Source organism: Mus musculus, chromosome 19, assembly GCF_000001635.26.
Source record: "Mus musculus strain C57BL/6J chromosome 19, GRCm38.p6 C57BL/6J".
In the NCBI taxonomy this organism is placed as follows: Eukaryota; Metazoa; Chordata; class Mammalia; order Rodentia; family Muridae; genus Mus; species Mus musculus.
Genome location: NC_000085.6, coordinates 60,011,756 through 60,017,518, shown reverse-complemented (window position 1 = coordinate 60,017,518; position 5,763 = coordinate 60,011,756). Strand labels below are relative to the sequence as shown.

Here is a 5,763-nt window from a genome sequence, read left to right as displayed (position 1 = left end):
GCTAGACAGATCATGCTGGCTTTGGACTTTGAGAATCCTCCTGCCTTGGAACCACAGTGCCTTAATTATAGTCAGATGTGCGCTGCTGTACCATGCTTACTTCAGCTTCTTCACAATGCTTTGCAGAAGACCGTGTCTTTCTTTCATAGGCTCCACTTAAAGATCATAGTTTAGCTTTTCCAGTGACATGACATGAGATATTTTCATCAGCTTCATACACATGTGCAAGGTAACTGACACAAACATTGCATATGATGTACTGTTTTCATTTTCCCTCTTTCTCTCTTAAGCTTCTCCCACCCCTGTTGACCTCCTTCTTCCCAACTACCTTCATATCTGTTTTTGCTCTCTGACACTATGTAGGGTTGTTGGCATGAACATGATCCTCAGCTTTAAAAAAGATACAAAGATATTTCAGTACCAGGAGCTCCGCAGACCTCATCTTCCAGAAAAGAGGGCAGGCAAGAATCTCTTGGTCAGAAGAATTTTGCCCAAAATGGAAAATCCCTTCACTGTACATTGAGTGGAAAAATTTAAATGATCTCATAATTACTTTATACAGTACAAAAAGCAGAAGAAGCCCTCAGTGCCTTAGTGTCTTAGTCTGGATTTATTGGTGTGGATATAAAGAGAAAAGGACTTGTCTAATTGTCTCCCATTGAGAGATCAGTAGCACGCTCCGGGTGATTGATTTCTTTGTGAGTGTTACCTAGGTCTTGTGGCGTATGTCTTTCAAACAGTATACAAGCCACAGAAAATATAAACAAGTCACCCTCACAGTCAGCGAGGCTAAGTTCTAGAGGAGGCTGCTCAGATGGCCTCCTTTCAAATGCCTGGTTGTGAAACAGCAAGCCCTCTAACTCTTTATGACTGAATAATTATCTTTCTTCCCCACAGGCTTCACTTACAATGAGTTCTGACCTGGCATCTGTCAATTCCAAAGACTTTTAAAGAGCAGAGTCACCTGTGGGCTGAAAATGGATAAACATATCTCTTAACAACATTCAGTAATGAAGCCCGTTGCTTATTCAGTGACAAGCTCGTACCATGGGAAGTTATTGTTTAATCACAACCCTCCTGGAAGAATGGACAGGAATAGAGATCTCCCATTTCACTCTCTGTTTCTAATTGTATGTTCAAGGGACATGATTTTTAATGAAGGAAAATCTTTGCTATCCAAATCTCCTACCCCTGGTCTGGGGCTTGTACTGAGAATGCAGTTTAAGATGGAGAGTTGCTTGGGATGGGCGTCCTATAGAACTTTGCTGGAGAAACACCCTGAAGTGTGACCGTCACATCTGCATCGAGTTATGAAAAAGGAAGGCTTGTTAACCCGCTGTTTGGAAACCAGAACACTTTTATCAGTTCATATAATTGCTAACCCCTTATTCACTGCTCAGCACTGGAGAGTTCTTTACCTCCTAAGACCTCACTAATTGCTGACAGATTTGATTTCTCCCTGACAGCAGGAGTCCTGTTTCTGGCCTTTACATCAAGTAATTGCTTTATTTTTCTCCCTCTGCTCTAAAAAACGGAATTCCCTTCTCCCCTGCTTGAACCCCCTTAATGGCTTCTTTCTCTGTTATTAAATCCTTGCCATTTAAATCACATTTAGCGATGTTTTGAATAACTGATTCCAATTACTAAGGCTCTTACCAAGAAGCAGCTGAAAACGCAAGTCATTACTTGCCCGTAGACAAGCAGTTACACCTTGCAGCCGAGTCTCTGGCGAACTGTATTGTGTTTCTCCTCAGTACGGGGCGATTTATACTCCTAGGAGGCTGGTGCTCAGCAAATATACAGCCACTGGAGCTCTCCACAATATCATTTGAGCATAATAGATATTAGATTTAATATTTATTTTATAAATAGCCTGATTCCTTAAAGAAGCCATTCTCTTCTTCCCAGAGTAGCTGGATGGGCCAGTTGGGACAACAGCAGAGATGAGCAGCTGACCGCCGCATGACCCACATCAGGTTTGCTTTACAGAGGTCTAATAAACTCACGGTGGCCCAAACAGGTGACAGAGCCACCCTGTCTGCCGAGGACAGTGCACAGCCCGTTACACTTCACTTTGACACACTTTAGTTTGGTTTTCTTTGGGAAAAAGAAATAGTTAAAAAAAATACTGAGAATTCTCACTATCCTGTCTTTATCTTTACCCTAAAATTCCATCTGGGTTTTCTTCATTTTCTGCTTACTTCGCAAAGGGATTCATCTGGTAAATTCTACAACATGACTGTCTCTGTGACCTGTGTTCTCATTGAAGACTTGGCAGGACGATCCTTTTTTTTTTTTTTTTTTTCAGCCATATTGGATGTAAGGAGTCAAAGTTGTAAAATCTGTTGTTTGAGGGAAATAATCAGACACACTGGCCTGTGATAGGTATATTTTCTTACCACATTGGTGCTGAGGAGATATGATTGTGTTGGGTAACTTTGATGCAGGACCCCCCACCCCCACCCCTGTTACTCTTGCTATTTTTATTTTAGCAGGTATGGCATCAATGATGCATCTTTGTCTTTCTTATCTTGAATATCAAATAACTAATGAATTGTATAAACATGTGTGTCACCTTAAGTTTAAATGGCTCTTCAGGAAACTGACCCGGCCCGGCCATGTAGCTATCGGCAGATCTGACTTACTGAACTGGCCAACCTCCTGCTTCCAATTTCATTAGTCAGCTGTACACCTTGGCTAGCTCTGGGGCTAAAGAAGGTTATCGCTAATTTCAAACTTGAGAGTTCTTAGCAAAATTGAAAGGTCTCTCAATTTCATAATTACATCTACATGTGAAAATAGTTTTGTGAGTGAGGTTAAAGTCAAGAGGCTTAATAAATACCACCCCTGTGAAAATAAGTGAGTTCTGCAGTCATTCATTTGCTCTGCCGTGCACAGGCCTAGACCATTCTCTACTTTTGTGGAGGCCTAGGAAAGATTAAAGACAAAATTTCATTGCAATACAGCGATGGCTTTTCTTCTTAAGTTCTGAACTTTTGGTTCTCATCTTTTTGTTAATGTAAGAAACAAGAGAAAAATCATTTTCTATTATTTGACCCTCTTCAAAACACTGACCCCAGAACACAAGGAGTTAAGAGAATTTAAAGAGGTGTCCTCAAGACCGAGAACTTTAAAACCTCCTGCTGCCCACCATATGCCCACTGAGATTCATAAGAGACAGAGGCACACAGAGCCAGGCGACTGGCTGGGGCACCTGGGATTTTGTATTTCCTATTCTTAAACATTGCCTCTTACATTATTTATGTGTGATATTTGTGAAAATGCTACCTTGAATGGCCCAGAATCCCCAGTCTTCTATTTGTATGTGGTGTGTGCTGGATTGGGCCATTGCCTATCCCAGCATCTGTATTATTCATGTGTTTCTAACATAAAGGCCATTACCTCATTCCTTCAGAATCAGGGTGCTGCCTATTCATCCACAGAGACAAAAAAAAATCTTGTTATAAGTCTTGGGATGAGTACTTAACAGACAGGACTAGCCCATCCTTCTGGAGCATCTATTATAAATAAGTACCCTCTGCTTCTGCTTAGTCCATCACCCTGTCTCTCACCTTCTCAGTTCTTTGTTGAGAGATCCATTTGCAGAGGGGTTCTCAGTGGCCAGTCTTCTCCTGTGAAGGTTCCCAGAGGAGACCTCTGGGGCATAAAGATGCTGGAAGAGTCAATAGTGCGATGTAGTTTTGAGGCGTTTAATACCAAACACATCCCATCAGACAGATAGGGGATCAGCAAGAAGCTTAGAGCCACTTCAGTAGTGAGGAAAACAAAGTAAATAAGCTAGGCCATCACAGTGACAAGAATGTGACACATAAAAGTGATTGCTACAATTGAAAATATTAAAATCATGTTCTACAAACATCATGGAAATGTTACTGATCATTTTTCTCACTGTGCTTGAAGTTAGCATTTTGTTAATGCTTAACTTCAAAGAGTTTTTGCTATTTTGAAAATTTTAAAATATACTTACTGATAAAATAATTTCTCTCCTAGAAACACTGATAATCTTTTTAAAGTAAACTGATTGTTAGACAATCTACAGAGACATATAATATGTTTTAAACACTCTCTCACTATGTCAGGTGGTATCATATAAGGGTTTTTGAATATATTTCTTAATGATTAATTTTTAAAAAATAAATAAATAAGATAAAAATGACAAAAAAAGAGATTGTTACAGTTGCTTGGGGCTCAGACTCCAATCCAGGATGCTCGGATTGAAAAATGTGCAGTTTATCAGTTGTGTAACCATGGGCAACTCATTCTGTTTGTCTGACTTCTTGGTGTTCTGTCTCAGTGAGCTCATTATACTGATATCTACAGAAGAAGCGTCCCATGAATTAAAACTGGGGATGACATGGAACAGTTCAAACATACCAAGAAGACTCTAGAAGTCCAGATTACAGTCAAACTTCAGTGCTGAATTTCCTTGATCACAGCTCCTCAGGTGACTATTCCTTCCTCTCTACCAGAAGCCCCCAGGGTCTTACTCAAGTGCATGACCCCTTCCTTATTAATTCTTCAGCAAACTTATGTTACAAAACCTATGCACAATATGGGAGAAAATGATGTCATCTAGGCTGCTCTAACTAGGGACTTAAAAGCAGTGAAGGGTGCATTGACCATAACCTTGTCAATTAAGAGGGTAATTTCAAGAACAAGATAGAGCATGACTTTGAAGATGGGCTATTCTGGGCTACTCTTGTCTCTGTGTGGGTCAACCTGATTGCAGGAGATGCCATGTGGAAGAAGACAGTCAGCTATGGCATGATTTCAATGGAGCCCTGTGACTTTCAATTTTGTTTTTAGTCTTCAAGTTACTCTACAAATAACAGCTTCATCCTTTCACACATGCACACCATGTATTTGCTTGTGTGCACCTTCTACAATCCTCTTATTCCCCTCCCCCTTTTCCCTGGTCCCCTTCCTTCCACTACATAGCCTTCATAGATACAAAGATCTACATCTCTCATGTGAGTGGAAACATGGGATATTTGTCTTTCTGGGTCTGGCTTACTTCACTTAACATGGTGGTCTTCTTTCCACTGACTTTCCAAAAATCAGCATAATCTCATTCCTTTTTATGAATAACTAAAACTTCATTATGTACATGCACTTTATTTTCTTTCATCTATTCATTGATAATTGATAACTGGACTGATAAGCTGGCTACTGTGAATGTTGTTGCAGTAACATGCATATGCAAGTACATGTGTTATGCTTCAATTTCTTTGGGTACATACCCAGGGGTTGTGGCTGGATTCTATGGTAGTTCTATTGCTAGCTTTTTGAGGAATAAGCATCCATATTAATTTCCATAGTGGCTACCAGTAGTATATAGGATTCCTCTTTTCCCACATCTCCATCAGCATTGGTTGTCATTTGTTTTTCATGATAGCCATTCTGGCATGAGTGAGAAATCCCAATGTAGTTTTGAGTTTCATTTCCTTCGTGGCTTCAGAATGTTGAGCATTTTCATATATTTATTGGGCATTTGCACTTCTCTTGAGAGCTATCCATTGAATTCATTAGTTCAGTTATTGATTTCATGGTTTGCTTTTGTTTTGTTTGTTTGTTTGTTTGTTTGGTTGGTTTTTTTTTTTTTTTAGTTTTTATCCTCTTTATAAGATTAATACACTGGACTAAGATTTTGTGTACTTCTTTGGGCTCTCTTTACATTTTATTTGCTGTGCACATATTTATTTTTTTCATAATCCTATCTGCCAATTCCTATTTCCTGGGCTA

The 5,763-nt window shown here is 39.7% G+C and overlaps 1 annotated feature.

Moving 5' to 3' along the window:
* Positions 682-2,077: an enhancer, noted in NCBI's record as "VISTA enhancer mm449". NCBI's record gives its function as "enhancer in: forebrain[3/5] | limb[3/5]" and the evidence as "EXISTENCE:transgenic organism evidence [ECO:0001131][PMID:17130149]".